Here is a 24,795-nt window from a genome sequence, read left to right on the forward strand (position 1 = left end):
ATATGAAGAAGGAGGGCGTTCCAGGCCAGAGATGGGACACGGGCGGAGAGGTCGGTGGGGAGATAGACAAGATTGAGGTACAGTGAGTAGGTTAGCATTAGGGGAGCGAAGTGTGCCAGCTGCATTGTAGTAGGAGAGTAGTGAGGTGAGTTAGGAGTGGGCAAGGTGACTTCTTGAAAATATTTGATGCCAGCATGCTGCTAGGTTCTAATTACTAAGTAAATATGGCTGTCCTGAGAAATTAATTGAGATCTTGAGTTTGCTCCATGATCAAACTCCTCTGATCCTCTCTGATTCATTCCCCAGTACTAATGGCTAAAGGCAGTACTGTGAAGTTAGGCCAGTCCTGTACAATTTATTGCCTGTAGCCATGTGGTAAATCAACCAATCAATCCATGGTATTTATTGAGCACTTATTGTGTGCAGAGCACTATATTAAGCACTTGGGATAGTACAATACAAAAGAATTGGTACACCCATTCCATGCCCACAGAAAGCTCACAGTCTAAATGGGAAGACAGATATTAATATAAATAAATAAATTACGCATATACAGATAAGTGCCGTAGGGCTGAGGGTGGGGTGAATATGAAGAGATTAAAGGGGTGCAGATCCAAGGGCATAGGTGATGCAAAAGGGACAGGGAGTAGAGGGAAAGAGGGCTTAATTGGGGAAGGCCTCTTGGGGGAGATGTGGCCTTAATTAGGCTTTGAAAATGGAGATTGTGGTGATATACAGAGGGCGAGATAGTTCTAGGCCAGAAGGAGGATGTGGGCAAGGGTTCGGTGGCAAGATAAACGAGATTGAGGTACAGTGAATAAATTGGCATTACAGGAACCAAGTGTGCAGCCTGTGTTGTAGTAGGAAATCACTGAGGTAAGATAGGAAGGGACAAGCTGATTGAGGGCTTTAAAGCCGATGATGAGGAGTTTGTGTTTAATGCAGAAGTGGATGGGCAACTACTGGAGGTGCTTGAGGAGTGTGGAGATATGGACATATGAAGATATGGATATGGGAATGTATTTTTAGATACACCATCTGGGCAGCAGAGTGAAGTTCGGACTGGAGTGAGGAGAGACAGGAGGCAGCAGGGAAGTCGGCGAGGATACACTGATGCAGTATTCAAGGTGGGATGTAAGTGCAAGGAGCGGCAGAGTAGCAGTTTAGATGGAGAGAAATGGACAGGTTCGAGTGATGTTGTGAAGGTAGAACCAACAGGATTTGGTGATTAGAACCCAGGTCCTTCTGATTCCCAGGCTCATGGTCTACCCCGAGGTGGGACAGCCGCTGGGTGGAGGAATCACTGGGATGATCCAGCCAGTATCATCAGGGACTTCTGTGAGTGGCGGGAGGCCACCCAAAAGTGCCACTGTTTACTGTTGTATTGTACTCTCCCAAGCGCTTAGTAAAGTTCTCTGCACACAGTAAGTGCTTAATGAATATGATTGAATGAATGAATATCATTGAGAGAGAAGCAGCGTGGCTCAATGGAAAGAGCCCGGGCTTGGGAGTCAGAGGTCATGGGCTCTAATGACCCATCACTCCACCACTGGTCAGCCGTGTGACTTTGGGCAAGTTACTTAACTTCTCTGGGCCTCAGCTCTGTCATCTGGAGAATGGGGATTAAGACTATGAGCCCCACGTGGGACATCCTTGATTACCTTGTATCTCCCTAGCGCTTAGAACAGTGCTTGGCACATAGTAAGAACTTAACAAATACCAACCTTATTATTATTATTATCCCTTTGGCCTTGCTGCTTCTCTGAAGCTCTTTTCTGGCACCATTTCACCCTGGCAACTGAAAGCAAAGGCTTCATGTGCTTTCTGAAAGATTTTCTCTATAGAAAAAATACGGAATCATAAAAACAGAAGAATATTTACCACCACAGTGGTAAATTCAGGACCTTTTTGTTTTGGTTTCCTGAATTTTTTTATAGACAACCCTTAATCTCCCTCTAGTGGTTGAAGTGAAGAACATCGTGGATGCTTTTGTTTTTAACCCATTGATGCTTCACGTGGCTATAAATGGTGCTGACCTCCGAATTTATTTAGAAGTGCACCTGTGGCATATGTAAAAATATAAAGCACTTCTTTTATTTAAAGCAGCAGTTAGTGGCAGAGTTACCTTTAGAAATATATTTTCAAATGGAGATAATATCTTTTGCCTGTCAATTTATTTTTAAGTAAATATTATTGGAAGTTTATCACTTATTACTCTTCCTCCAGAGTGTAAGTTCATTGAGGGCAGGCGATGTGTCTGTTTATTATCATAGTGTACTCCCCCAAGCTCTTAGTACATTGCTTTTATACAAAGTGCCCAACAAATATAATTGAATTTATGAATATCTCATGAAGAATAAAGAAAATTAATATCTAACATTGAAAATAGGCAATGAGGATTATTTGATGGTGACTATTGAATTTTAGAAAAGTGCTCATTTTACACCCAACAGGTGAGAATTTTGAGAGAATAAGATAATCCAATTATTATGATTCATTCATTAGATGAGAAAGCCTCTAAACCATCATATAGCAGAGGAATGAGGGCATCTTGGTGAACATCTATTATTTCAACACTATTTGAAGAAAGTGCCAGGTGAGAATAGTAATTTGGCTGTGTCCTAGAAGTCCTGCATGGGTCTTCCCTCAACCCAGGTCAGACTTTGGACAGGGCCCGGCTGTTCTTTGGAAAGAAAGACTAGGATCTGGACTTGGGCTAAGGAGAATGACCTACCTTGGGTCACCTGCCAGCCAACCCAGCCCAGAGGAGCCATGGTCTTTTTGAGGTGCCTTCACCAGTGTATGGAAGCCATGTATTACTGAATCAGAACAGTTGTATGTGTACACACATACCACACTTTTATGATCTTTTCCTCTCACCTCTGCAAGTCAGGTTGGATTGAGGCTTCAGGCTGGGCATCAGCCTAAGCTCTGCTGAGGATCATCTCAGTTGATGGGTCCAAACTGCATCCAGCCCCAGAATTTATGCAGGGTAGCGGAGGAAGTTTGAGCAGGGGTTCTAATATTATCAACATTTCTTCCCCCAAATCTTTGTTCCTTTACAATATCGTTTCTCAAGGGTGAGTGGCATTCAAAGGCCTATTGCATTTGCATGGTTAATCATCTCCTTATTTGGCCCTATCACTGCCTTGTTGTGTGAGAATATAAATGGAATCTCACTTTAATAAATAATGATATTTATTCAGCACTTACTATGTGCCAAGTTGTGGGGTAGATCAAAGATAGAGAAGCAGCGTGGCTCAGTGGAAAGAGCCCAGGCTTGGGAGTCAGAGGTCATGGGTTCTAATTCCGACTCCGCCACTTGTCAGCTGTGTGACTTGGGGCAAGTCACTTCACTTCTCTGGGCCTCAGTTACCTCATCTGCAAAATGGGGATGAAGATTGTGAGCCCCACGTGGGACAAGCTGATCACCTTGTAACCCCCCAGCGTTTAGAACAGTGCTTTGCACATAGTAAGCGCTTAACAAATACCATCATTATTAGATCAGAAACAGTCCCGATCCACGTGGGGCATGCAATCTAAGAGGAAGGGAGAACAAGTATTTTGTCCCCATTTCAAGGTGGCAGAAACTGAGGCACAGAGAAGTTACATGTCTGCTAATTCCCAAGGTCACACAGCAGGCAAGTGTTAGAGCCAAGGCTAGTTTTCAAATTTCCTGACACCCCACCCCGTGCTCTTTCCCCTCTGCCATGCTGCTTCCCACAGCAGTTCTAATTCTCTAGTTTCTTTATCTTTATGGTAAGGTAATGAAGGAAGCCTGGTCAACACGTTGGCTGTTAGACTAAAGAAATGCCACTGATAGACAAGGCCGGCATATGGCACACAAGAAAGCACTCTTTTTTGAACAGAAGCTTCATAAGAATTCTGAGACAAAGAGAACCAAGTGAAAAAAGTGCCAGGCCCCGCAAACAACAAACATATCAGCCCAAAAAGCGGCGGTCTTTGTATGTGCACAATATGGTTGGAACTGTGGATTCTGCACTGGTCTTTCAGATACACATGCACCCATAGATCAATTTCACCACTACTGCCATCTTTGGGCCTAAAGCAAGGAGAGTGAGCTACCACTTTTGTGAAGGAGGCAAGAGTCAATAGATCAACAAGTGGTATTTATTGAGCATTAACTCTGTGCGGAGCACTGTACTAGGTGCTTGGAAGAGTATGATGCAAAAAAAGGTACAGATGGTCCTTGTCAATCAATCAATTGTATTTATTGAGCACTTTCTGTGTGCAGAGCACTGTACTAACCACTTGGGAGAGTACAACACAACAAGGCTAGAGGGGAGCTTACTGATTAGAATCCACCTTTTGTACTACTGGAATTACAGAAAGGTGCTTGGGAGAGTATGATTCATTCGAGAAGTAACGTGGCCAGGTGGATAGAACACAGGCCTGCGTGTCAGAAGGACCTGATTCTAATCCTGGCTCCTCCACTTGTCTGTAATGTGACCTTGGGGAAGTCACTTAACTTCTCTGCACCTCTGTTACCTCATCTGTAAAATGGGGATTAATACTGTGAGCCCCATGTGGAACACTGACTGTGTCCAATCTGATTAGCCTGAATTTACCCCATAGTGCATGGCACATAGTAAGCACTTAACAAATACCATTAAAAAATGAGTAGGTATAGATGGTCTTTGCCCACAAAAAGTTTATGGGCTAGAGGGGAGCTCACTGACTAAACTCCACCTTTTGTACCAACAGAATTACAGATCGCAAAGAAATGTGCAAGTTAACGCAATGTTCTGATCTAAGATTTGTAATAACACAATGTGGAGATTCAGTCTTGTAAGGAGTAACTAGGTGAGGTTTGTTGTATTAAATACTTCTTTCTGTACTGAATGAAGCCCAGACCTTTTGTCATCCCTATTGACGGTGTTTCCCATGGTTATGAATAAGATTAGTGATTAAATGACTTGCCATTTTAAAAATACACACTTATATAGGTGTGTGTGTGTGTGTGTATGTGTGTGTGTGTGAGTGTACTCACCTATTCCCTTAAGGAAAAGGGAGTACTTTTTTTTACTATTACTATTAAAATTTTGGCAAACTTTATACCTCCAAAAGGCCAGTGTTTTTTCCACTAGCTGATACTTCCTTGTATTTCATTATTATTAATCAACACGTCATCTTTGACCAGAAAGACAACTCTAGTTCTAAATATGCAATTGGGAGAAAAAAGGCTAATAGTGGCCATGTCTGCAATTGTAGCTTTGGAAAATAATTTTTCTTTTGAAAATTCAATTTTTGGCCCAAATCTGCACAAAGCAAACTTAATGTTAAGCACCAAATCTGCAACAGAATCACAATAGGATTCATCGGGCAGATAAAACCAACATTTTGGCTAGACTGTAAGCTTGCTGTGGGCAAGGATTGTGTCTACCACCTCTGTTGTACTCTCCCAACTGGTTAGCACAGTGCTCTGCATATAGTAAGCACTCAATAAATGCCATTGATTGATTGATGTAACCACTATTCCCAATCCCAGAAACTTTGACCTCAGCATTTCAGGTCACAATCAGTTGCATTTCAGACTTTTCCTAACCCTCCCTGCTTTCTAGATCTTGTTTCTTCCCCCCAATAGCAGGTAGCACCCAGGAAACTGTTACCAGAGTCCAGAGTCCAACAAGACTGGTGGCAAAATACAGAGAAACAGATATAGTACTACCAGCAAGATCTAATAGCTGATGTCAATACCCAGGTTCAAAAGGATGTTTTTACTGGCAAAAAAATAAAAATGCCTTGTTTCCATGCATTAAGTGGAGACTGCATTTTTTGGAGCATAAAATGAGACAGTAACATGACCTATAGGTAGGGTCAAAGAGACAATAAAGAAGAAAAAGCAAATAGAGAGCGCAGAGACCGAGAGATAGAGACAGAGAGCAAGACAGAAAGAGCCCAAATCAGAGGCAGCCAAAGGTAAGCATGTCAGATAGGGAGAGCTAAACAGAGACGGTGAGGAGAGAGAAAACTTGAGATGGAAATACAGATGAACAGAAGTTACAGAAACACAAAACCTTGCACCTGCAGGCTCTTTCTGTTAGATTTTTATTCACTAGGATGAAGATACATCAGCTAACAGTCAGCAATACCAAAAAATGGTAATGGCAGCGGTGAATGAGGAAAAGATGCAATCATAGTGCAGCCTTTCCCATTGCCACCACTTTGCCCCTGGAGATTTCAGGTCAGTCCGTGTCTCCCCACTCCTCAAGAGCCTCCAGTGGTTGCCCATCCACATCCACACCAAAGAGGAACTCCTTATCATCACCTTTAAACACTCAATCAGCAGGCCCCTCCTGCCTCGCCTCACTGATTTGCTACTACAACCCAGTCTGCACACTTCGCTCCTCTAACGCCAACTTATTATTCCTTGAGCTCAACTATCTTCCATGTCCTCCCACTAACCTGGAACTCCCTCCCCCTCCATTTATGACGGACCACCACTCTTCTTACCTTCAAAGGCTTATTAAGATCACATCTCCTCCCAGAAGCCATTCCCGATTAAACGTTCTATTCCCCTACTCCCTCTCCCTTATGCACTTGGCTCTGTACTCTGAAAGCACTTGACATTCACCCCACTCTCAGCCCCACAGCACTTATGTACAAATTTATTTATTTATATTCAATCAATCAATCAATCATATTTATTGAGCGCTTACTGTGTGCAGAGCACTGTACTAAGCACTTGGGAAGTACAAGTTGGCAACACATAGAGACAGTCCCTACCCAACAGCGGGCTCACAGTCTAGAAGGGGGAGACAGAGAGCAAAACCAAACATACTAACAAAATAAAATAAATAGAATAGATAAGTACAAGATAAATAAATACATAAATAGAGTAATAAATATGTCTCCCCTCTAGATTATAAGTTCCTTGTGGGCAGGGAAAGTGGACCATGGAACATGATGTCCACAGAAATGGGAGGCAGAGAAGTCAGTACAAAGTGTTTTCCCCTTATCTGCTGTTGTCACCTCTTTCAATTCTCAATACCAAGGTTTAATACAATGGCCGCACTCCCCCAGCCAAAAGAGGGATGCACAATCACAGTTTGGCTGGCATCACATGGAATATAGATCTTACGGTCGCTTTACCAAAAATTCAACCACTTGTTTTTCTGCTGTTTTTGAGAAAAGGTGCTAGAGTAACGAGCACATTCGGGGCTTTTCCAGGAGCCCTCTGGCTGACAACTCAAAAATGGTTAGGCTCGAGTAGAATCCAGGATTTTAAAAAAAAATCTTCCACTAGATACAGCTAGTACATCTTTCTTTAATATTAAGAAGCAGTAGATTGCTCAGCTTTTTACCATTTAGAAGAAGTGGGTAATTTAAGTTTAAATAAAACCCTACCTGAGAGTGAATTTTAATGCTAATTGGTCAATGCTACATAACATACTTAGGTGTCTTTAAAATATCTGCACCCTAGGAATTAGAAAAGAGAGGGCTTATTCTCAGATAAGATTGGCAGTCTTAGGAGATAAATGCAAGTAATAACTGCCCTTCTAAAAAGTTAACCCTTCTCATAGGAATCCTTAGAAACACAAATATCAAAGACCTACATCTGCAATTTCCTAAATAACAAAACACTATTTATTACTCTAAATTAAAAAGGCCAAATATAACCAATAATGCTATAGTGACCAATAGTAGTAGTAGTAGTAATAATAATGGCATTTATTAAATGCTTACTATGTGCAAAGCACTGTTCTAAGCACTGGGAAGGTAACAAGGTGATCAGGTTGTCCCACAGGAGGCTCACAGTCTTAATCCCCATTTTACAGATGAGGTAACTGAGGCCCAGAGAAGTTAAGTGACTTGCCCAAAGTCACACAGCTGACAATTGGCGGAGCCTGGATTTGAACCCATGACCTCTGACTCCAAAGCCCGGGCTCTTTCCACTGAGAGGAGTAGTAGTAGTAGTAGTAGTAGTAGTAGTAGTAGTAGTAGTAGTAATGATATTTGTTAAGTGCTTATTTTGTGGCGACACAGACAGGTGTTGCAGTGTAGACAAAATAATCAGATGAGTTGGCCCCTATCCTTACAGTCTTACTCGGGAAGAAAGGTACAAAGAACAGTGAGAATGAATTACTAAAAGCAATTAATTACACAGGCAAACAGACCAAGATAACAAGGTTATATATGTGGCAAAACAGTCACTGAAAGAGGCAATTCTCTTGGGGCCTCTCCAGGCAACAGTTTCCAACCCCAGCAGCCTCCCCAAGGTCCTGAATGTTTCCAAGGCTTTAGTTCCATAATGGTCACTGGAAGCTGGAGGTCGCTCAGGGCACCAGGCAAATCACTAGGGAATCCAGAGACCCAGTGGCATAGGAATTTGGGGCAGCATACACCAAGCTAGTGTCCCCCTTCTGCTCTTAGTAATACTACTAATAATAAATAATAATAATAAAAATGATGGTATTTGTTAAGTGCTTACTATATGACAAGCACTGTTCTAAGTGCTGGGGTGGATACAAGGTAATCAGGTTGTCCCACGTGGGGCTCACAGTCTTAATCCCCATTTTACAGATGAGGGAACTGAGGCACAGAGAAGTTAAATGACTTGCCCAAGGTCACACAGCAGACAAGTACAGTGCTCTGCACACAGTAAGTGCTCAATAAATACGATTGAATTAAATGAATGACAAGTGGTGGAACTGGGATTAGAACCCATGACCTCTGACTCCCAAGCCCGTGCTCTTTCCACTAAGCGGTGGTGGTGGTGGTGGTAGTAGTAGTAGTAGTAGTAGTAAAGTGTTTCTTGTGTGCAGAGCAATGTACTTCAGCGTTAGGAAAGAGTACAGAGTTGGGAATTTGACACAGTCCTTGACCCTCAAGGGGCTTCCAATGTAAGACTCTGGAGTCTAAACTCGTTATGGGCAGGTAATGTGTCCACTAATTCTGTTGTATTGTACTGTCCCAAGCACTTAGAAAAGTGCTCTCTGCCCATAGTAAGTGCTCAATAAACACTACTGACTGATCAATTAATTATATAAAGGGGAAGAGAGGACTGGCACATAAAGAACAATGAAACAATAAAACACTAGAGCAGCATACCGGCAAGAACAAATACACAAAATGACAAAAATCAGTAGGGAACACTAGCTAGAGGAGCAGAATATCGGGATCCTTGTGGCTCAGAATCTGAGGCTCACCTGTGGCCATAACAAGAGCAATGTTTTGAGAAGGTCTACTGAGAGTATTTTTCTCTTTCTCCCCTGCGTGGCGGAAGGCAGGATGGGCTGGAAGCTCGCCAATGACTCAGAGGAGAGCTGGGGCTGGTTCCCAGGGCGTCAGCATAGCTGCCTGGTTGTTGGGGGACGCTGAGGGTTTTCAGCTGAAGTTAAACCCCCACAGTTTGGCACTCTCAGAGCATGTTGAAGTCAGGAGCCCTGGGTGGCACAGGGGGAAGACAGAAGGGTTCCCAAGGGATTGGCTCGGCAGATCCACGTTAAGCAGGATCCTACCAAAAGATGACTAGTGCCAACCCAAAATCTTGCTTTTAACTGTAGGGATGGCAGGTTGGGCACAAGAGAGTTCAATGAGGGGCAGTCACCAGTAGCTGCAGCAGGTGTCAGTGGTAGCCTCCTCCCCAGTCATGGTCATGCTGCTGTTCTGGATGCTTTTGCTGCTTTGCTCCCCAGAGCTCTGGAGGAGTTTGTGGCAGAAACCTCTAGGGAATAGCTTGTGATCACGGTAAAAGCAGCAGAAACTTCAGACAATGGTGATGGCTTTTTGCTTGCTATTTCTTCATATTTACCTATCATTGCCTTGGGTGGCTTCCCCAATCCAAAGACATTATATCAGTGACTATGTTTCTGTTGCTGTGTGAGTGGGCATGTGTAAGGAGAATACCTGTTACCTGTCTCTCTCTTTTTCTGTCAGTCTCCCTGATTCTCTGTCTCTGCCTCTCTGACTCAGTTTCTCTCCTTTTCCAGCCTTTTTCCTCCCTTACTACATTCTTTGACCACTGGCCTTCCCCTCTGGAAGCTTCAAACTATGGAAGCTCAACATCCTGTCCCCTTTACACTCCAGAATAATAATACTAAAAAACTCCTCACCACTGGCTTTAAAGCAATGTCCCCTCACCTTGCCCCCTCCTACCTCACCTCGCTACTCTCCTACAACAACCCAGTCCACACACTTCTCTCCTCTAATGCTAACCTTCTCACTGTACAACCATCTATCTAGCCACCGACCTCTCAGCCGTGTCCTGCCTCTGGCCTGGAATGCCCTCCCTCCTCAGATCCAACAGACAATTACTCTCTGCCCATTCAAAACCTTATTGAAGGCACATCTCCTCCAAGAGGCCTTCCCTGACTAATCCTCCTTTCTTTCCATTCATTCAATCATATTTATTGAGTGCTTACTTTGTGCAGAGCACTGTATTAAGCTTCTTTTCCCACTCCCTTCTGCATCTCTCTGACTTGCTCCCTTTATTCATCCCCTCTCCCAGCCGCACAGCACTGATGTACATATCTGTAGATATCTATAGACATCTGTACTTAGCTGTACATATCCTTTAAACTATAAGCCGTAGTGAGCAGCGAATGTGTTTGTTTATTTTTATATTGTACTCTCCCGAGAGCATACTACAGCGCTCTGCACACAGTAAGTGCTCGATAAATATGATTGACTGACTAATAATAGTAATAATAATAATAATTTTGGTGTTTGTTAAGTGCCTACTATGTACCAAGCACTGTTTTAAATGTTGGGGTAGACACAAGAATCAAGTCCCACATAGGGCTCACATTCTAAGTAGAAAGGAGAACTGAATCCCTATTTTGCAGATGAAGTAACTGAGGTACAGAGAAGTTAAGTGTCTTGCCCAAGGTTACCCAGCAGGCAAGTGGCAGAGCTGGGACTAGAACCCAGGTCCTCTGACTCTAAGGCCCATGTTCTTTCCACTAGGCCACACTGCTTCCATCTATATAGTAATAATCATAAGACTATGTAATTATTTGCCAAAGAAGAAAAAGGTGATCAAGAGTCCCATATGAAGTGAGACACTCCCAAATTTTGGCCCCAGTTCCAACACCGGAAAGCTGGTGAATGGGCCCATCAAAACTCTCACTTTTGGTCAAAGGGATGGTGAAAGCAGAGGGAAATATGATTTAAGACTGAGGCCTTCCCAGACTGAGCCCCTTCTTTCCTCTCCCCCTCGTCCCCCTCTCCATCCCCCCGTCTTACCTCCTTCCCTTCCCCACAGCACCTGTATATATGTATATATGGTTGTACATATTTATTACTCTATTTATTTATTTATTTATTTATTTTACTTGTACATTTCTATCCTACTTATTTTATTTTGTTGGTATGTTTGGTTCTGTTCTCTGTCTCCCCCTTTTAGACTGTGAGCCCACTGTTGGGTAGGGACTGTCTCTATGTGATGCCAATTTGTACTTCCCAAGCGCTTAGTACAGTGCTCTGCACATAGTAAGCGCTCAATAAATACGATTGATTGATTGATTGATTAGTACAGGGCTCTGCACACAGTAAGCACTCTATAAATACGATTGAATGAGTGAATGAGAGTACAATATAACAAGAGTTGTAGACATCTTCTCTGTCCACATTGAGCTAACAATCTGAAGAGAATTTTCTTCCATATATAACCCAGCAATTGCTTTGGTAATCAGGTCTGACCTTAGTACCTTTTTATTGCAACTCTCCTCATTGACCACAGAGACATCTTCTACCATTCTCCAGGGACTCTAATAATAATAACACTAACAATGATGGCATTTATTAAGCGCTTACTATGTGCAAAGCACTGTTCTAAGCACTGGGGAGGTTACAAGGTGATCAGGTTGTCCCAAGTGGGGCTCACAGTCTTAATCCTCATTTTACAGATGAGGTAACTGAAGCACAGAGAAGTTAAGTGACTCGCCCAAAGTCACACAGCTGACAGTTGGCAGAGACGGGATTCAAACCCATGATCTCTGACTCCAAAGCCCGTGCTCTTTCCACTGAGCCATGCTGTGCCCCCGTCCCATACGTAAAGACGCGGGTACCCCTCAGGTGCCCAGTCTCTCACCTCCACCAAACACATTGCTTACCCCTGATTTTTCTCACACACACACACACACACACACACACACACACACACACACACACACACACACACACACACACCACCACCACCCTTTCCCTCACTCCTTATCTCCCCACCCCTTCCACATTCTTCCCACTCACCTCACTCACTCATACAACCTCTGCCAAAAATATCTTTTCATACTCATTCCCTTCACCACCCCCATATATATTTCACCCGATATTGCCTACCAAACCCTTTTTCTCCCACCTCCTGACTCTTGTCTGCTAAGGTTTTCCTATATGGCTGATGCTGCTGCCACTGGGAGCTGTAAGGGAGTTGTGTCCAGGCAGAGGGAGATCACATTACTGCCACAGTCAGGTAGGGTCGCACCAACTCCTGCTGGGCCAGGACCAATCAAATTTGGGAGGTTCCTATGGGGTGCATGATGCAATCACATTAAGGGATCACATGACACCACCCTCCCCATCTTCAGAACCTTATTCATTCATTCATTCAATCATATTTATTGAGCACTTACTGTGTGCAGAGCACTGTACTAAGCACTTGGGAAGTACAAGTTGGCAACATATAGAGACGGTCCCTACCCAACAACAGGCTCACAGTCTAGCAGGGGGAGACAGGCAACAAAACAAAACATGTGGACAGGTGTCAAGTCATCAGAATAAATAGAAATAAAGCTAGATGCACATCATTAAAACAATAAACAGAATAGTAAATATGTACAAGTAAAATAAATAGAGTAATAGATCTGTACAAACATATATACAGGTGCTGTGGGGAGGGGAAGGAGGTAGGGCCGGGGGGATGGGGAGGAGGAGAGGGAAAAGGGGGCTCAGTCTGGGAAGGCCTCCTGGAGGAGGTGAGCTCTCAGTAGGGCTTTGAAGGGAGAAAGAGAGCCAGCTTGGCGGATGTGCAGAGGGAGGGCATTTCAGGCCAGGGGGAGGACATGGGCCAGGGGTCGACAGCGGGACAGGTGAGAACGAGGTACAGTGAGGTGGTTAGCAGCAGAGGAGCGGAGGGGGCGGGCTGGGATGCAGAAGGAGAGAAGGGAGGTGAGGTAGGAGGGGGAGAGGTGATGGAGAGCCTTGAAGCCGAGAGTGAGGTGTTTTTGCTTGATGCATAGGTTGACTGGTAGCCACTGGAGATTTTTGAGGAGGGGAGTAACATGCCCAGAGCGTTTCTGCACAACGATGATCTGGGCAGCAGCATGAAGTATAGACTGAAGTGGGGAGAGACAGGAGGATGGGAGATCAGAGAGGAGGCTGACGGAGTAATCCAGTTGGGATAGGATGAGAGATTGAACCAGCAAGGTAGCAGTTTGGATGGAGAGGAAAGGGCTGATCTTGGCGATGTTGTGGAGGTGAGACTGGCGGGTTTTGGTGATGGATTGGATGTGAGGGTTGAACGAGAGAGCAGAGTCGAGGATGACACCAAGTTTGCAGGCTTGTGAGACGGGAAGGATGGTAGTGCCATCTACAGTGACAGGAAAGTCAGGGAGAAGGCAGGGTTTGGGAGGGAAGATAAGGAGTTCAGTCTTGGACATATTGAGTTTTAGATGGCGGGCAGACATCCAGATGGAGATGTCCTGAAGTCAGGAGGAAACCCGAGCCTGAAGGGAGGGAGAGCAGGGGCAGAGATGTAGATTTGGGTGTCATCAGCGTAGAGATGATAGTTGAAGTTGTAGGAGCGAATGAGTTCACCAAGGGAGTGAGTGTAGATAGAGAACAGAAGGGGACCAAGAACTGACCCTTAAGGAACCCCTACAGCAAGGGGATGGGAGGCAGAGGAGGAGCCCGCAAAGAAGACTGAGAATGAACGGTCAGAGAGATAAGAGGAGAACCAGGAGAGGACAGAGTCTGTGAAGCCAAGGTTGGATACCGTGTTGAGGAGAAGGGGGTGGTCCACAGTGTCGAAAGCAGCTGAGAGGTCGAGGAGGATTAGGATAGACTAGGAGCCGTTGGATTTGGCAAGAAGGAGGTCACTGGTGAGCTTTGAGAGGGCAGTTTTGGTGGAGTGTAGGAGATGGAAGTCAAATTGGAGGGAGTCTAGGAGAGAGTTGGCGTGGAGGAATTTGAGGCAGCGGGTGTAGATGACTCGTTCAAGAAATTTGGAAAGGAATGGTAGGAGGGAGATAGGGCGATAACTAGAAGGGGAGGTGGGGTCAAGAGAGGGTTTTTTTAGGATGGAGGAGACGTGGGCATGTTTGAAGGCAGAGAGGAAGGAACAGAGTGGAGAGTGAGCGGTTGAAGATGGAAGTTAAGGAGGGGAGGAGGGAAGGGGCGAGAGACTTCATAAAATGAGAGGGAATAGGGTCAGAAGCACAGGTAGCTGGAGTAGCACTTGAGAGGAGGGAGGAGATCTCATCTGAAGATACTGCTGGGAAGGATGGGAGAGTAGTGGAGAGGGTTGAGAGCAGAGTGGTTGGAGAGGGGGGAGGAGTGACTTTGGGGAGCTCAGACCTGATGGAGTTAATTTTACTAATGAAGTAGGAGGCCAGATCGTTGGGGGTGAGGGACGGAGGATGGGGAGGAACAGGGGGCCTGAGAAGGGAGTTAAATGTACAGTAGAGCTGACAGGGATGATGGGCGTGGGTGTCAATAAGGGAGGAGAAATAGTTTTGCTTGGCAGAGGAGAGGGCAGAGTTAAGGCAGGAAGGGATAAACTTGAAGTGAACAAGTTTGGCTTGGTGTTTAGACTTTCGTCAGCAGTGTTCAGCAGCTCGAGCATAAGAGCGAAGGAGGTGGACAGTGGCAGTGATCCAAGGCTGTGGGTTAGTGGTACGAGAGCGGCAAAGGGAAAGGGGAGTGAAAGGGAAAGTGTATTAAAATCACATCTCCCCCAAGAGGCCTTTCCTGACTAAACCCTCATTTCCTCTTTTCCCACTCCCTTCTCTGTCACCTTGTCATCCTTCAAGGTCATCCGTTCACCCCACCCTCTGGCTCACAGCACTAATGTACAATTTATTCATTTATATTAGTGTCTGTCTCCCACTTTAGACTATAAGTTCCTTCTGGGCAGGGAACATATAACTCTGTTATACCGCACTCTCCCAAACACTTAGTACAGTGATCTGCACACAATAAGAGCTAAATAAATGCTCATTGTGGGCAAGGAACGTGTCTATCAACTCTGTTCTATTGTACTCTCCCAAGCCTTTAGTACAGTGCTCTGCACACAGTTAGTGCTCAATAAATAAATATTATTGATAATAGTATGATCGACTCAGTGGGGCATAATATCATTGGCCTTTGGGCTTCCCAAGCACTTAGTACAGTGCTCTGCACACAGTAAGTGCTCAATATATACGATTGAATGAATGAATGGGCTGCAAGGAGAAAGAAAAAGAGGAAGAGAGAAAAGGACAGAGGGAGAAAACAAGGGAAAGACAGAGAGAGGAAAAGAGAGAGACAGAATAATAGACAGTGAAACCCCTCCCTGAATTTCCAGGATCTCCTCCCTGACATTTTACAATGGGAACGGGGTGGGAGAGATATCTAATGAACCGATCAATCAGAGGAATTTACTGAGCACTTATTGTAATAATTGTGGTATTTATTAAGCACTTACTGTGTGACAGGCATTGTACTTAAGTGCTGGGGTGGATATAAGCAAGTCAGGTTGACCCAGTCCCTGTCCCACATGTGTCTCACAGTCTCAATCCCCATTTTACAGATGAGGTAACTGAGGCACGGGGAAGTGAAGTGCAGAACACTACTAATTGCTTGGGAGAGTAACAGTACAACAGAGATGACTTATCCCTGAGGACTTATCCCCATTGTAGCAGTTCTCTTCCATCTTCCTGGGCCTGCTGGCAGGGTCCCCATATCTGGCCCATTCTCCCTGCAGAACTGCCAGGGGCTGCTGCTGCTTCCCAAAGTACGTCTCCGAATCCCTGACTTTCCTCCACTTTCAGCCTGGTTAGCCTGCTACATATAGAACCGGGACAAGGACCCAGGTTTCCTGATCCTAGAGCAGTGCTCTTTCCAGGAGACAAATAGCAGAGCTAAGAGAAATGATGATTAAATGCGAGAGCAGGGGTAGAGTCCTCAGTAAGCCAGCAGAAGAGGTTGTCCAATTCACTTTAGATGTTAAAAGGTATCGGTTCTTCACAGATGTCAAAAAATAAGCCACCGTCGCATAAAGTTTTCTCCAATGTCATTCCTTGGTAGGAAAGTTTCCATGGGGATTTTAGATTTTTCAGCCTCTCTTGCTTCACATCTGTACCTCACTGAAAACTGTCCATCTTAGAGGTAAATTTTGGTCACTGTTACTGTTGCTAATGTGGAGTGCCTGAAAAATTTTGTTCGGCTCAGCAGAGAGGGATGTTCTAAAGCGGCTGGTGAAATTAACACATAGACACAAGGGTTTTTGTGACAGATACTTTTCAGTGACTCCACACCCTTGATGGAGGGGCAGAAATACAAAACCCTGCTGTCTCCACTTTCTCCCCCATCTAATAAAGAAAAGGGTGAGCAGTAGGCAAAAGCAGATGTAAAATCCTTGGGTGGCAGCTCTGAAGTGAAAAGCTGTTCCGAACCCAGTCTTCTGGGGACCAGAATATTATCCGGGGAAAGTAGTCTGAAGTGCAGCATAGGGGCCGGCAACTTGCACTCCTTTGGGCCCTGGGGTCTTCTCAGAACTTCACTTTTTTCCCTCTTAAAGCTTCTCTGTTCATGTGAAGTTCTGGGAAGAGCCAGAGAGGTGGTGACAGTGAAGGGTTGTGTGAGCGGTATCCAAACTGCTCCACGAGCCATTCTTAATACTTCTGTATATTTCAATCCATGTACGATATTTATTCACTTATTTGTCTGTTCGCCTTTCCATAACTTTGTTAGTGCTTGTTGTCTTTTTGTTCCTTTTCTTATTCCCACTATTTGTAAATAAATATATGTTGTCTTGTCTCCCCAAAATCCTTGAGGGCAGGGACTATATCCTGTACCTTTATTTTAATATAGTGCTTCACACACAGTAATAATAATAATAGTAATAATGATGGTATTTGTGCCAAGCACTGTTCTAAGAGCTGGGATACATACAAGGTAATCAGGTTGTTCCATATGGGGCTCAGTCTTAATCCCCACTTTACAGATGCGGTAACTGAGGCACAGAGAAGTTAAGTGACTTGTCCAAGGTCAAACAGCAGACAAGTGAATGATGACTGAAAGCATGGCTCAGTGGAAAGAGTACAGGCTTTGGAGTCAGAGGTCATGGGTTCAAATCCCAGCTCCAGCAATTGTCAGTTGTGTGACTTTGGGCAAGTCACTTAAGTTCTCTGGGCCTCGGTGACCTCAGCTGTCAAATGGGGATTAAGACTGTGAGCCCCCCATGGGACAACCTGATCATCTTGCATCCTCCCCAGTGCTTAGAACAGTGCTTTGCACATAGTAACTGATTAATAAATGCCATCATCATTACTATTATAAGTGGAGGAGCCGGGATTAGAACCCACGTCCTCTGACTCTTCTTAGTCTTCTCAGTGGCTCTTTCCACTAAGCCACAAGAACTGACTGATGCTGATGATGATGATGACAAGGAACAGGAGAAGGATGTAGTCTCCAGTAAATGACAGATTAGTCAGCCCGATTAGGAAGTCTTTGGGACTGAGAATCAGACAGAGGGGGTGATGTGTCTCCATTTAGAGGATGACTGGGGGTGGGGGGAATACTTTCCACAGGCAACAAAGTCCCTTGTATTTACAGTAACTACAAAGAAATGACCCCCATTTCCCCTTGGTGGCACTAAATTTTTAAGTACATGGACCTAAGCCTATGCCTAGCACATTTGCCATGCTCAGCAAATAAATATTAGTTCAAAATGTTGTAGTGTCAGAAAACCGTCCTTGTGCCTAGTGCATCTGCTTTTAGTGAGAGTCATCTGCAGGTGCCTGGTTGCCTCACTAATGTGCTAATGAAAGAAAGCATCATTGACTAAAGACATCCTAGGTATCTTTTTGTCCTTAAGAGATAGGAAGGGTGGTTTTTACTGTTGTTCTGGGGTATCTCTGCTCAGGGTCCCCAGAACTATCCTAGTGAAATGGAAGGTCTTGCTTATTTTAGGGATCAAGGATACCATGGTAAATTGTCTCAAATGCTAGCTGCAAATGTGGAAGAGAAATCTGTGCTCGAGGACACCAATTTTTTTCCTGCCCACTTTCCCAAACTCTTCAGGGGACAATCATGCTAATAACCTATAGTAGAGGTTTTTAATATGTTGTAGAAAATGCTCCCATACAGGGTTTTCCCTAACCTGCCTCCCACCCCCATATCCACACACATCAGTATGTTCCCTCATGGATTCCTTTGTCATCCCCAATCCCCTCTCACAGTGAGGGTTCCCTCAATTACATGCCCTTCTCCGTCTACTCCAACCACTCACCAGTTTTGAGTGATCCTCCTGATGCAGCAGAGAGCAATAGCAGATAATTCTAGTTATTAAGCTGAGTACTGAGCTTCTTTTGTCTGTCTCGATGACTGCCATAAAGGCCTTACCCTTTCCAGTGTTTTGAAGTACCCTTAGGGTTTCATGAATCCCCTTTAGTTGGTTAAATAAGTGATAATAATTCAGTCTCCGGTAGTAATAATAATAATAATAATGGCAGTTATTAAGCGCTTACTATGTGCAAAGCACTGTTCTAAGCGCTGGGGAGATTACAAGGCAATCAGGTTGCCCCACGGGGGGCTCACAGTCTTAATCCCCATTTTACAGATGAGATAACTGAGGCCCAGAGAAGGTAAGTGACTTGCCCAAAGTCACACAGCTGACAAGTGACAGAGCCGGGTTCTGAACCCATGACCTCTGACTCCAAAGCCCATAGTTTTTTCCACTGAGCCATGCTGTAGAGACAAGCTAACCTTTGGAAGGCCTGGGGGCTCAAATCCTCTTTGAAGAAATAGATTATCATCAATCAGTGCTATTTATTGAGCTCTTCCTGTATGCAGAACACTGTATTAAGCACTTGGGAGAGTACAATATAACAGAGTAGTAGCCATGTTCCCTGCCCAAATGCCAGGGGTTAGTTAGTGTTAGGCCACTCCCACTCTTACCTCCCTGCCAGCTTTGCTCTGGCTGGGCTAATGGATGCAACAAGCCAGTGGCCAGGCAGGGATGCAGCACACTGTAAAGTGCACGCAATGGTTTTACGTATCATCATCATAATAATGATGGTATTTGTTAAGTGCTTACTATGTGTCAAGCACTGTTCTAAGCTCTGGGGTAGATACAAGCTAATCAGGTTGGACACAGTTCCTGTCCCACATAGGACTCACAGTCTTAATGCCCATTTTACAGATGAGGTAACTGAGGCCCAGAGAAGTGAAGTGACTTGCCCGAGACCACCCAGCAGGTAAGTGGCAGAGCCGGGATTGAAACCCACAACCTTCTGACTCCCATGAGGCCCATGCTCTAACCACTGAACCATGCTGCTTCTACAAAACCCAGCCGAGAGCCAGAGGGCTGCTGTAGTGCCTTAGTACTACAGACCATCAGGTGGTGGCCAGGGCAGCCACCGCTAGCTTTTGAGGCATTAGCCGCCTACATCACCAGCTATCTTCATGCCGTCCCACAGCTCACCCTGAGCGGAGGCGAAACAGTAGCAGCGGGCCTGCTGGGAGCCAGGAGCTATGCGACCAGTGGTGAAGGCTTCTGATCAAGCTTAGAGAAGCAGCGTGGCCCAGTGGAAAGAGCCCGGGCTTTGGAGTCAGAGGTCAAGGGTTCAAATCCCAGCTCCACCACCCACTTGTCAGTTGTGTGACTTTGGGCAAGTCACTTAACTTCTCTGTGCCTCAGTTACCTCATCTGGAAAATGGGGATTAAGACTGTGAGCCCCCCGTGGGACAACCTGATCGCCTTGTAACCTCCCCAGCGCTTAGAACAGTGTTTTGCACGTAGTAAGCATTTAATAAATGCCATTATTATTATTATTATTATCATCAGAGTTACCTAGGGCATCTTGCAAGGTGGACAGGTTAAGCAAGTAGGGAAAAACTTCAAAGGACTGGTATGGCAAGTGACCATAAGAAGTAGATGAATGCAACAGAGTAATACCCACAGAGATATTCTATTCATGGTCAGACTATGACTCTAACTGCAGCAAGTCACCTTGCAGTCAGTCAATGGCTGGGGAATAATAATATTAACTATGGTATTTGTTCAGTGCTTACTATATGCCAATCACTGTTCTAAGCACTGGTGTAGATACAAGGTAATCAGGTTGTCCCATGTGGGGCTCACAGTCTCTATCCCTATTTTACAGATGAGGTGACTGAGGCACAGAAAAGTAAAGTGATTTGCCCAAAGTCACACAGCTGATAAGTGACAGAGCCTGGATTAGAACCCAGGACCTCTAACTCCCAAGCCCGTGCTCTTGCTGCTAAGCCATGCTGCTTCTCTAAGAATGTGGATGACTTGGAGCAACTCATTCCCACACGGGGGTGGGGGGAAATCAATCAATAGCATTTATTGATCACTTACTGTGTACAGAGCACTATATTACAAGCTTGGAAAAGTATATTAAAATTAGTAGATATGATCCCTGCCCTTGGGGAGGAAGACACTAAAATTATGGATAGAATGAAGTAATAATAGTAACACTATCTATAATCATTTACTTTATAAGGAACATTGGACTAAGCACTGGGAAAGAATACAGTGTTGAAGATGTATAGAAATGCAATCTCTTAACACTATATACCAGATCACTTCAGCTCCCTCCTACCATTCTCCCCTTTCTAGACTGTGAGCCCGTTGTTGGGTAGGGACCGTCTCTATATGTTGCCAACTTGTACTTCCCAAGTGCTTAGTATGGTGCTCTGCACACAGTAAGCGCTCAATAAATACAATTGAATGAATGAATGAATATAAGTGCTTAGGTGGTACGAAAGTGCGGAAATGACATCTGGGGGATATAAGGCAAGGAGATTAGAAATCAATCAGAGAAGGTGTCATTTCAGAAAGACTTTGAAGATGGGGAGAGCAGAGTGATCTGGGAGAGCAGAAATTTGTGGGATGTGAAAGGGAAGGAAGTTCCAGGTCAGAGGGAGAGTGTGACGGTGGCAGAGACAAGAACGAGGCATGGAGAATAAGTTAGTTTGAAAGGAACTAGGAGTGCAAGTTGGGGTGTTGTGGGAAAAGGGAGTGGGGTAAGGAGGTAGAGAAGAGAGCTGATTGAGTACCTTAAAACCAATGGTCAGGAGTTTCTGTTTGATGTGGGGAAGAATGTGGAAATATTGGAGGTTTTTGAGGGAGACCCATTTAGAACATTTTAGAAAAATGATCCAGGCAGCTGACTGAAACATGGACTGGAGGAGGAAGAGGCTGGAGGCAAGGAGATCAGCGAGGAGGCTGATGCCAGGAGTCAAGATGGAATATAACAAATGCCTGATCGGTGTAGGGACCTTTTGGAAAAAGAGGAAAGGGCAGATTCTGGAAATGTTATGAAGAAAGGACCAACAGGATTTGGTGACATACTGGATATGGGGGTTGAAAGAGAGGGAGGAGTCAAGGTTAATACTAACGTTATGGGCTTGAAAGACAGGGAGGCTACTGGCGTTGTTAACTGTGATGGGAAAGCTGGGTAGAGAAAAGATGAGTTCATTTTTGGACATACTGAGCTTGAAGTGACTGTGGGACATCCAGAAAGAGATGTGCTACAGGCAGAAGGAAATACATACCTGCATTTCCTGAGAGCTACTAGTTTAGACATCTGCAGAGGCTTTTCCTCAGCTTTGAGAAACCAGGGAAATGCCACAATATTTCAGAGATGCCAGAACATTTTTGAGAAGCAAGGTGGCCTAATGGATAGAGCACGGGCCTTGGATCCAGCAGGACTTCATTCATTCAATTGTAATTATTAAGCGCTTACTGTGTGCAAAGCACAGCACTGAGCATTTGATCTGGATTCTAATCCCTTGTCTGCTGTGTGATCTTGGGCAAGTCACTTCACTTCTCTGTGCCTCAGTCACTTCATCTGTAAATGGGGATTAAGATTGAGAGCCCCACATGGAACATGAACTGTGTTCGACCTGATTAGCTTGGATTTACCCCCCCCCCCCCACACACACACACACACACCGTGCTTAGTACAGTGTCTGGCACAAATACCTTAAAAAGTCACCAGCTTCAAGAAGAAAAGTGAGAAAATTTGATTGCAGAAACTACTGGGGAATTCGCTGCTCCCCAATGTTGGCACAATATTAGCAAGAGCCTTTTTTTTTTAGTGATATTTGTTAAGGACTTACTGTGTGCCAGGCACTGTTCTACATGCTGGGATAGATACAAGGTAATCATTCCCTTCTGGGTCCCCTATCAAGGTGCTGATGCTTCGCTCTTACCAGTGGCTGTTTGATTTTGTGACTACTACCACTGCTTAATTTGTAGCTATTACAGAATCTCTCCCCTCTCAGGGTCACACTTGGAGAGTTTCCAGTACTCTACCAGTTTTGGCTATGGGAGGAAGAGTCAACCAGAGGCCCACCCATTCCATTCCTAGCTTGGGCAGTGGCTAGCGAGTGGAAGGCAATCTGCTACAAGTCAAAACTCACCCATGCTGGGCAGCAGCAGCATGGGAGAGAGTCGAGGGTAGAGACTCCAGTTTACTGGGCGGAAGGTGGCAACAGTAAAACACTTCTGGATTTTTACCTAAGAAAACTTGATGAATACACTACCAGGACAATTGCAGATGGAGAGCAGAGCGTTCGGGGAGAGATATGTCCGTGGTGTCGCTATGGGTCGGAAACGACTTGACGGCATAAGACAAGACAAGACAGCGTCTCTGGACATCTCTGCTGAATCTTAACTGTTCCTGTAGGACTTTTCACAAAGTGGATATCTGTTACACTCTCCATCCCTAATGCTTGGGATACTCTCACCTCTGCTTTCTTCTCCACTGGTGCTGCTACTTTCCAAGACTCCTCTCATCTGCCACCTCAGGTCTTACTCAGGAATTGCTGGAAGCAGCGTGGAGCAGTGGAAAGACCACGGGCTTTGGAGTCAGAAGTCATGGGTTCAAATCCTGGCTCCTCCAATTGTCAGCTGTGTGACCTTGGGCAAGTCACTTAATTTCTCTGGGCCTCAGTTACCTCATCTGTACAATGGGGATTAAGACTGTGAGCCCCCCGTGGGACAACTTGATCACCTTGTAACCTCCCCAGCACTTAGAACAGTGCTTTGCACATAGTAAGCGCTTAATAAATCCCATTACTATTATTATTATTACCAGAATTTTCCTTGACACAGCATCATGTGCCATTCAGGTTGAGGTCAAATTCAGGTAAGCCCCTTAGAGGAGGTAGGGAGCTGAGCAGTTTCCCTCAGACACTGGAGAAAATGGCATTTATTAAGCACTTACTATGTGCAAAGCACTGTTAAGTGCTGGGGAGGTTACAAGGTGATCAAGTTGTCCCACGGGGGGCTCACAGTCTTATGGACAGTCTTAAGTGAGTATTGTCCAGAGACCACCACTCTGATAATGGTGAATAATGATAATAATAATAATGATTATGATAATAATAATGATAATACTGATAATAATGATGGTATTTGTTAAGCGCTTACTGTGTGTGAGGCACTGTTCTAAGCGCTGGAGAAGATAAAGCTAATCTGGAGTAATTCCCCCATGTTCCTGATGGATATTGCAGCCCTGGATTCTCTGGGAAATTTTTCCAACTAGGTTAACTTTAAATCCTGGGCATAAGGAACAATTGCCCCATACCTACCACTCTTAGGGGTGTATTGTGACTGCTCAATCTATGGTGTTTACTGAGTGCTTAATGTGGGCAGAGCACTGTACGAGGTGCTTGGGAGAGAATAATATAACAGTTGGTAGACACAATTCCTGCCCTCAAGAAGCTAACAGTCTAGCAAGGCAGGCAGACATTAAGATAAATTACAGAAAGGGGAAGGAGCCAAGTATATGTACATAAATACTGTGGGACTTGGGGTGGGATATCAGAGTGCCTAAGAGGTACCAACCCAGTGCAAAGACAGTGCAGAAGAGAGGGCAAATACCGTTGTTGGGTAGGGACCACCTCTATATGTTGCCAACTTGTACTTCCCAAGCACTTAGTACAGTGCTCTGCACACAATAAGCACTCAATAAATACGACTGAATGAATGAATGAGTGAATGAAGTAAGATTTTTTTTGTTATTATTGTGGTTGTTGTTTTTAATGGCATTTGTTAAGCACTTACTGTGTGCCAGGCACTGTACCAAGCACTAAGGTAGGTATAAGATGATCAGTTTGGACACAGTCCCTGTCCTGCATGGGGCTCACAGTCTTAACCCACATTATACAGATGAGATAACTGAGGCACAGAGAAGTTAAGTGACTTGCCCAAGGTCACCCAGCACAAAAGTGGCAGAGCCAGGATTGGAAGCCAGGACAGGTGAGATCAAGGTACAGTGAGAAACATCTCACCTGTGCCATGTTCTCTGCTATAGGCTAAACATATCCCCAGAGTATTGAGGGAGTAAAGGTACATATATACTCTGAACAGAGGGTGAACTTTGGGCAAGAAGTCGCCTCAGGCTTTTTCTACCCAGCATGACCCAGGAGAAAGAATATGGGGCCTGGGAATAAGGAGGCACGTTTCCTCCACTTGCCTGCTTTGTGATCTTGGGCACGTCACAATTTATTTGTGTTTCAGTTTCCTCATTTGTAAGAAATGGAGATAAAATACCTGTTCTCTCTTCTTCCCCCTTTTTCTCCTTCTTCTTCTCCTTC

At 44.7% G+C, this 24,795-nt stretch overlaps 1 non-coding gene across 1 annotated transcript; it reads left to right on the forward strand.

Moving 5' to 3' along the window:
- The first annotated feature begins 22,466 nt into the window (after positions 1–22,466).
- LOC119944223 lies at positions 22,467–22,604 on the forward strand. Its single transcript, XR_005455721.1, has one exon. It is a non-coding gene; the product is annotated as a small nucleolar RNA SNORA7 (small nucleolar RNA).
- The last annotated feature ends 2,191 nt before the right edge of the window (positions 22,605–24,795 follow it).

Source organism: Tachyglossus aculeatus, chromosome 22 (assembly GCF_015852505.1).
Source record: "Tachyglossus aculeatus isolate mTacAcu1 chromosome 22, mTacAcu1.pri, whole genome shotgun sequence".
Lineage (NCBI taxonomy): Eukaryota > Metazoa > Chordata > Mammalia > Monotremata > Tachyglossidae > Tachyglossus > Tachyglossus aculeatus.